Source organism: Oncorhynchus tshawytscha, linkage group LG10 (genome assembly GCF_018296145.1).
Source record: "Oncorhynchus tshawytscha isolate Ot180627B linkage group LG10, Otsh_v2.0, whole genome shotgun sequence".
NCBI lineage: Eukaryota > Metazoa > Chordata > Actinopteri > Salmoniformes > Salmonidae > Oncorhynchus > Oncorhynchus tshawytscha.
In genome coordinates, this window is record NC_056438.1 from 3,710,710 (window position 1) to 3,720,525 (window position 9,816).

Consider the following 9,816-nt stretch of genomic DNA (forward strand, 5'->3'; position numbering starts at 1 on the left):
TTATGTCCACATTACAATGTATGTTGCCTGTGTGTCCAGATGGTACAATACGACCCAAGACCCCATGTGAGGATGCTAGAGATGCCGCGACACATGGCCCAATTGGCGCCTACATCCCCACGTGTGACGCCGCTGGACGATACACCCCTGAGCAATGTTGGGGCTCTACAGGTTAAAACGCATGCAAACACACACTATAAATGCTCCAATTCAGTTTAACGTGACAATTCAATGTGTTACAGTAAAATGTATATTTGTGTAAATATTGTATTACGTGACAGGTTATTAACATGTCTCTTTCTGGTAGGTTACTGTTGGTGTGTGAACAGTTCTGGACAGAAGATCCAGGGTACTGCGACTCCACCAGGCACTGTTATCTGTTCCACCAAGGTGTGTGTATATACATATTCATTCATTAAATGTTACTACTTTGCAGCTAGTTATTGATGTGTTTCTTTCTAATTGTAGATGAAAGGCGTTGGAAGTAAGATGTAGAAGACGGACAGTTGTCTTTACTGTACTACAGGAAGGGATTCACATCCCATACAAAGAAATACATGAAGGAATCCAGAGATTAAAGTGTTGCTTTACTTACGTTATTGTTGGTGTGATAAGTTGAACAATGTATCTGAACCGGTTCATTTCTGGGAAATGGAGGAAGGAGTAGGACTGTTATGGTGACTGTTACAGGAAATGAAGACAGTCAAATGCCACGTGACCATGTTAGGATTCTCCAAGCTCTGGTGATGGTCATTAGTAGTCTACCACACTTGGTAGACTGCCTGGTACTGAGCACTATTGTCCCTCTAATCACGCTGACATCAACTCCGATTGGTGGAAATCAGAAAGATGGACAGCTGAGAAGGGAGTTGCGAGGTTTCGTCACGTGCACAGGCAAGGCTTTATGCCTATGGATTTGGGTCCACTTCATGTTCATACCAATATTTGGAGGCAGGGAGGAAACTTGCCAGAAAATGAACGTGGTCAGTACAGTATTTGCTAGAATGTGTTGGTGATACACATTGCCCTCTGTGAACAGGACATCCAAGAAGTTAAATGAATAACTTTAGTGGGGTAAGTAAATGTTCAGCCTATAATTTCCTAACTAGGTAATTTTATAACTAAAACACACCATATGACAAAGTATGTGGTCACCCGCTCATCAAAAATACCTACTTTAAAAAAAAATTGCTTTACCTTCAGATGAGTCTTGTGAGGCCTGATAGTGCAGCAAAACAACCGCGATATTGTCTGATGGTGGGGTCATATTTGTGTCTATTGAATGTTCTGGGATTTTCACCCTCATTATTCCCAAAAGGTCTTAACGATGTAAGGGAACACCCCCCTGAAATGGACAAAAATGAATGGGAAATCATTGGCACTGGACAAACCATGTACACGGTGTCCAATACCACTCAATTCAGCGTTGTTTCGTTCAAAGTTGATGGCAAATGCCAGGTGTAACACTTTAAAAATCCAACAGGTGGTGAGCGCGCTCCACCATGGTTTTTCATATTGCAAATGCATCAAGTCAACATCCAAAAGCAAAATTTAGATTTTTATCACCCCCTTAAAACATCTTAGGGATAAGTGAGGCATCTGCGTCCCACCTAGCCAACCGGAAATGGAAATGCGCAACGCCAAATGCTAATAGTACTCGCTAAAACGCAAACTTTCATTAAAACACACATGCAAGGTACTGAATTAAAGCTACACTCGTTGTGAATCTAGCCAACGAGTCAGCTTTTTAAAATGCTTTTGGTGAAAGCATGAGAAGCTATTATCTGATAGCATGCAACACCCCGAAATACCTGAAGGGGACGTAAACAAAAGAATTAGCATAGCCGGCGCTACACAAGAGATATAAAACATTCGTTACCTTTTGACGAGCTGCTTTGTTGGCACCCCCATAAACATCACAATTGGGTCTTTTTCCCGATTAAATCCGTCCATGTATAACAAATGTCCATTTATGAAGCCCGTCTGATCCAGGAAAAAACTGTTTTACATAACGCAACGTCATTTTTTTAAATTAAAAAAGTTGCCTATAAACTTTGACAAAACACTTCAAACTACTTTTGTAATCCAACTTTAGGTATTAGTAAACGTTAATAATCGATCAAATTGATCGCGGGGCGATGTGTATTCAATAGCTCCACGTCTTGAAATGATGGTCGATAATTTTCTCTTCCAAACATCCTGTCGTGTACCGGATGCAATCAAGTGTCTCTTCTTCGTTTGACCAAGGAACAACTTCAAGGAAATTGCCAAGACTGGCGACATCGTGTGGAAGCTGTAGGACTTGTAAACTGGGAGGTATATATTTTCGCAGGCCATAGACAATACAGCCAACTGGCGGGTGAACAGTTTCCTTTGGAGTTTCGCATGTTAAACACGTCCTGTTATAGTCACAGACATGGTTTAACCAGTTTTAGAAACTTCAGAGTGTTTTCTATCCACACATACTAATCATATGCATATACTATATTCCTAGCATGAGTAGCAGGACTTTGAAATTTTGCGCGATTGTTGAAAAAATAGTCCCGACCTCTAAGAGGTTTTAAAGTGCTTTCTGGACAGTTTTTCGATTATTTACTTATTTTTTTGTATTTTTTTTGTCAATTACACGTAAGAACCGTATGAGTTTACTTTTGTCCAATTTTATTATCATTATTAAATTGTTTTTAAACTTGCGCATAACGCATGTTTTGTCCATTTGCAATGATTTCATAGGAAGTCAAGTCAATTTTTTTGGGCCAAATGCAATATGAAAGATTTGAAAATGAAAAATCAGGATGTTATGTCCATTTACCATCATTGCAAATGGACAAATCGCGCAAAATTTCAAAGTCCTGCTACTCATGCTAGGAATATAGTATATGCATATGATTAGTATGTGTGGATAGAAAACACTCTGAAGTTTCTAAAACTGGTTAAACCATGTCTGTGACTATAACAGGACGTGTTTAACATGCGAAACTCCAAAGGAAACTGTTCACCCGCCAGTTGGCTGTATTGTCTATGGCCTGCGAAAATTTATACCTCCCAGTTTACAAGTCCTACAGCTTCCACACGATGTCGCCAGTCTTGGCAATTTCCTTGAAGTTGTTCCTTGGTCAAACGAAGAAGAGACACTTGATTGCATCCGGTACACGACAGGATGTTTTGGAAGAGAAACTTATCGACCATCATTTCAAGACGTGGAGCTATTGAATACACATCGCCCCGCGATCAATTTGATCAATTATTAACGTTTACTAATACCTAAAGTTGGATTACAAAAGTAGTTTGAAGTGTTTTGTCAAAGTTTATAGGCAACTTTTTTAATTTAAAAAAATGACGTTGCGTTATGTAAAACAGTTTTTTCCTGGATCAGACGGGCTTCATAAATGGACATTTGTTATACATGGACGGATTTAATCGGGAAAAAGACCCAATTGTGATGTTTATGGGGGTGCCAACAAAGCAGCTCGTCAAAAGGTAACGAATGTTTTATATCTCTTGTGTAGCGCCGGCTATGCTAATTCTTTTGTTTACGTCCCCTTCAGGTATTTCGGGGTGTTGCATGCTATCAGATAATAGCTTCTCATGCTTTCACCAAAAAGCTTTTTAAAAAGCTGACTCGTTGGCTAGATTCACAACGAGTGTAGCTTTAATTCAGTACCTTGCATGTGTGGTTTAATGAAAGTTTGCGTTTTAGCGAGTACTATTAGCATTTGGCGTTGCGCATTTCCATTTCCTGTTGGCTAGGTGGGACGCAGATGCCTCACTTATCCCTAAGATGTTTTAAGGGGGTGATAAAAATCTAAATTTTGCTTTTGGATGTTGACTTGATGCATTTGCAATATGAAAAACCATGGTGGAGCGCGCTCACCACCTGTTGGATTTTTAAAGTGTTACACCTGGCATTTGCCATCAACTTTGAACGAAACAACGCTGAATTGAGTGGTATTGGACACCGTGTACATGGTTTGTCCAGTGCCAATGATTTCCCATTCATTTTTGTCCATTTCAGGGGGGTGTTCCCTTACATCGTTAAGACCTTTTGGGAATAATGAGGGTGAAAATCCCAGAACATTCAATAGACACAAATATGACCCCACCATCAGACAATATCGCGGTTGTTTTGCTGCACTATCAGGCCTCACAAGACTCATCTGAAGGTAAAGCAATTTTTTTTTAAAGTAGGTATTTTTGATGAGCGGGTGACCACATACTTTGTCATATGGTGTGTTTTAGTTATAAAATTACCTAGTTAGGAAATTATAGGCTGAACATTTACTTACCCCACTAAAGTTACTAATTTAACTTCTTGGATGTCCTGTTCACACAGAGCAATGTGTATCACCAACACATTCTAGCAAATACTGTACTGACCACGTTCATTTTCTGGCAAGTTTCCTCCCTGCCTCCAAATATTGGTATGAACATGAAGTGGACCCAAATCCATAGGCATTAAGGCCTTGCCTGTGCACGTGACGAAACCTCGCAACTCCCTTCTCAGCTGTCCATCTTTCTGATTTCCACCAATCGGAGTTGATGTCAGCGTGATTAGAGGGACAATAGTGCTCAGTACCAGGCAGTCTACCAAGTGTGGTAGACTACTAATGACCATCACCAGAGCTTGGAGAAGCCTGACATGGTCACGTGGCATTTGACTGTCTTCATTTCCTGTAACAGTCACCATAACAGTCCTACTCCTTCCTCCATTTCCCAGAAATGAACCGGTTCAGATACATTGTTCAACTTATCACACCAACAATAACGTAAGTAAAGCAACACTTTAATCTCTGGATTCCTTCATGTATTTCTTTGTATGGGATGTGAATCCCTTCCTGTAGTACAGTAAAGACAACTGTCCGTCTTCTACATCTTACTTCCAACGCCTTTCATCTACAATTAGAAAGAAACACATCAATAACTAGCTGCAAAGTAGTAACATTTAATGAATGAATATGTATATACACACACCTTGGTGGAACAGATAACAGTGCCTGGTGGAGTCGCAGTACCCTGGATCTTCTGTCCAGAACTGTTCACACACCAACAGTAACCTACCAGAAAGAGACATGTTAATAACCTGTCACGTAATACAATATTTACACAAATATACATTTTACTGTAACACATTGAATTGTCACGTTAAACTGAATTGGAGCATTTATAGTGTGTGTTTGCATGCGTTTTAACCTGTAGAGCCCCAACATTGCTCAGGGGTGTATCGTCCAGCGGCGTCACACGTGGGGATGTAGGCGCCAATTGGGCCATGTGTCGCGGCATCTCTAGCATCCTCACATGGGGTCTTGGGTCGTATTGTACCATCTGGACACACAGGCAACATACATTGTAATGTGGACATAACATAAATGATGGATGTACATTCTGGAATCATGGGCCATCTATGTGCTCTTAAGCAAGGCACAACCTTAATTTCTCCAGTGTCAATGTTGATAATGGCAGACCTCTGAGGGTGTCCCATGGAAAACCGATAATGAATAGAAAAACATTTCCAAATAACACCTGTGTATTAACACCTACGAGTGTGTGTGCAGTAGGTGTGGTATGTTTAATTAAGATGTTGGTGAGTAGGTGTGAGGTATGTCCCGCTTACCTCCCATAGCAAAAGCTGTGCTGACAAGCAGAATTATGGTCAATACCGCCATGGTGATAGTCTCCTGAGAGAGAGAAATTAGTTAAGCATTTTAAAGCATCTGGAATGGCTGTGGGTACTAGGAGAGGTTAAGGAAACCCACTATTAGGTACAAAACTGAAATAACAGCCAAAGCAGCATTTTCTAAACCCAGTCCTGAGGACCCCAAGAAGAAGTATGGGCAACACGGTGCTAGTCTTCTGATGTAACTCAGGTATCACTTCTTCAACCACATACAATAGATTAGCCTGGCACACAGGAATATGTATCCTTCCCAAATGGTTCCTCATTCCTTATGTAGTGAACTACCTTTGACGAGGGCCAACAATGCACTACATAGGGAATGGGAAGCATTTTAGATAGTCAGAGACTACCCATTTACTGCAAAGGTAACTATTAGTCTACGCTCTTAAATTCAGGGGCCACTTCAAAAACTATATTGTGCACTACATTTGACTCAGGCCATCTGCCAGCAGCATACCACCCTACATACCACCCTGCATACCACGGCTTGCTTCTGAAGCTAAGCTAAGCAGGGTTGGTCCTGGTCAGTTCCTGGATGGGAGGCCAGATGCTACTGGAAGTGTTGGAGGGCCAGTAGGAGGAACTCTTTCCTCTGGTCTAAAAAAAAATATCCCAATGCCACAGGGCAGTGATTGGGGACACTGCCCTGTGTAGGGTGCAGTCTTTCAGATGGGACGTTACACGGGTGCCTGGTGGTCATTAAATATCCCATGGCACTTATCGTCAGAGTAGGGGTGTTAAACCCCAGTGTCCCAAACCCCAAATTCCCAATCTGGCCCTCAAACGATCACCTAATAATCTCCAGTTTAAAGTTGGCTCATTCATCCCCCTCCTCTCCCCTGCAAATGAGAACATGTTCTCAGTTAACTTACCTGGTAAAATATCAGATAAATAAACATAACATTAAGGTACCATTTTAGATGCAGATAGTCTATTAAATAATGATGACTCTCACCTTCTGCACTCTTCCAAGGGATTCACTGGGTGTCTCCTCTCTGTTGTCTGTAAGTTATGGTCTACCTCTTCCACCTCTCATTTTAAAGGACCTGTCACAGGTGTGACTAGTTGCCTCATTAACCCAATGAGAGATCCCGATGTCGGGCCATTAGTTCTTAACTTAACTTAAGGAGAAATACTTTAAGTACTAAGTTGTTTTTTGGGGTATCTTGACTTCTGCTGTAAAATCTCATATGCATCTCAAATAGTACCTTGATGTTATTTGGCCCTTGTCAAACGTAGTGCACCATATAGTTGTGCCATTTTTGTGGAGTGGCCCCCTGAATTTAAGAGCGTAGACTAATAGTTACCTTTGCAGTAAATGGGTAGTCTCTGACTGTCTAAAATGCTTCCCATTCCCTATGTAGTGCATTGTTGGCCCTTGTCAAAGGTAGTTCACTACATAAGGAGTGAGGAGCCATTTGGGAAGGATACATATTCCTGTGAAGTGAAGTGAGTTTTAATAATAATAATTAATACGCAGGTGTGATTTGGAAATGTGTTTCTGTTCATAACCGGTTCTCCATGGGACACCCTCTGCGAGGTCAGCCATTATCAACCTTGACACTGGTTGATAGATGGATATTTCAACTTGTAAGCTCACTGATTTGAGCTACTGGTCCAACTCTCAATCAGCAGGCTACCTGCCACTCCTCTAGTTCCAGAGAAGTATATTGGTGTCTAGATGCTGGACTGATATTCTGATATGAATTGTTTGATCATTCAACTCGATGTATGATTGGGTTGTCTAGCAACTATCAGGAAATAACACTGATACAATTTACCCTCACGTTTGTCTTAGTTTCATCAGCTCTTCTACAAAACACAGAACCAGAATTGACTGCACAGGGCTTTTAAACAACTTAAATATTTAGCCAGGAAGCTCTGATTTGAACTACTGGCCCAACTCTCAAACAGCGTCCAGAAATGTATATTGTCCTTAAATGTTATGTCCACATTACAATGCATGTGACCTGTGTCCAGATGCTATGATACGACCAAAGACCCATGTGAGGATGCTAGAGATGCCACTTTAAATGGCTCAATTGGAGCCTACATCCCCATGTGTGACGACAATGGACAATACACCCCTGAGCAATGTGGGGCTCTACAGGTTTACACTGGCGCACACGCAGGCACAATTATCAATTCAGTTGAATGTGAAAATGAAATGTTTATATATTGTATATGCAACATATCTTTTTGGTAGGTTACTGTTGGTGTGTGACCAGTACTGGACAGAAGATCCAGGGGACTGAGACTCTGCTAGCAACTGTTCCACCAAGGTGAGTGAGTGTATATATATATATATATATATATATATATATACTAGTCAAAAAAATAAAGAGAACACTTAAACAACACAATGTAACTCCAAGTCAATCACACTTCTGTGAAATCAAACGGTCCACTTAGGAAGCAACACTGATTGACAATACATTTCACATGCTGTTGTGCAAATGGAATAGACAACAGGTGGAAATTATAGGCAATTAGCAAGACACCCCCAATTAAGGAGTAGTTCTGCAGGTGGTGACCACAGACCACTTCTCAGTTCCTCTGCTTCCTGGCTGATGTTTTGGTCACTTTTGAATGCTGGCGGTGCTTTCACTCGTGATAGCATGAGACGGAGTCTACCACCCACACAAGTGGCTCAGGTAGTGCAGCTCATCCAGGATGGCACATCAATGCGAGCTGTGGCAAGAAGGTTTGCTGTGTCTGTCAGCGTAGTTTCCAGAGCATGTAGGCGCTACCAGGAGACAGGCCAGTACATCAGGAGACGTGGAGGAGGCCGTAGGAGGGCAACAACCCAGCAGCAGGACCGCTACCTCCGCCTTTGTGCAAGGAGGAGCAGGAGGAGCACTGCCAGAGCCCTGCAAAAGGACCTCCATCAGGCCACAAATGTGCATGTGTCTGCTCAAACGGTCAGAAACAGACTCCATGAGGGTGGTATGAGGGCCCGACGTCCACAGGTGGGGGTTGTGCTTACAGCCCAACACTGTACAGGACGTTTGGCATTTGCCAGAGAACACCCAGATTGGCCACTGGCGCCCTGTGCTCTTCACAGATGAAAGCAAGTTCACACTGAGCACATGTGACAGATGTGACAGAGTCTGGAGATGCCGTGGAGAATGTTCTGCTGCCTGCAACATCCTCCAGCATGACCGGTTTGGCGGTGGGTCAGTCATGGTGTGGGGGGCATTTCTTTGGGGGCAACACATCCCTCCATGTGCTCGCCAGATGTAGCCTGACTGCCATTAGGTACCGAGATGAGATCCTCAGACCCCTTGTGAGACCATCCATATGCTGGTGCGGTTGGCCCTGGGTTCCTCCTAATGCAAGACAATGCTAGACCTCATGTGGCTGGAGTGTGTCAGCAGAGGAAGGCATTGATGCTATGGACTGGCCTGCCTGTTCCCCAGACCTGAATCCAATTGAGCACATCTGGGACATTATGTCTCGCTCCATCCACCAACGCCACGTTGCACCACAGACTGTCCAGGGGTTGGCGGTTGCTTTAGTCCAGGTCTGTGGGGAGATCCCTCAGGAGACCATCCGCCACCTCATCAGGAGCATGCCCAGGCATTGTAGGGAGGTCATACAGCCACGTGGAGGCCACACACACTACTTAGCCTAATTTTGACTTGTTTTAAGGACATTACATCAAAGTTGGATCAGCCTGTAGTGTGGTTTTCCACTTAAATTTTGAGTGTGACTCCAAATCCAGACCTCCATGGGTTGATAAATTTGATTTCCATTGAACATTTTTGTGTGATTTTGTTGTCAGCACATTCAACTATGTAAAGAAAAAACTATTTCATAAGAATATTTCATTCATTCAGATCTAGGATGTGTTATTTTAGTGTTCCCTTTATTTTGAGCAGTGTATATATATTAATTCACTAAATGTTACTTCTTTGCAGCTGATTCTTGATGAGTATATATTTTGTTGTCTAATTGTAGATGAAAGGTGTTGGAAGTAAGATGTAGAAGACGGACAGTTGTCTTTACTGTACTACAGGAAGGGATTCACATCCCATACAAATAAATACATGAAGGAATCCAGAGATTAAAGTGTTGATTTACTTACTTTATTGTTGGTGTGATTTTTCTGAACCAGTCCAATTCTGGGAAATGGAGGAAGG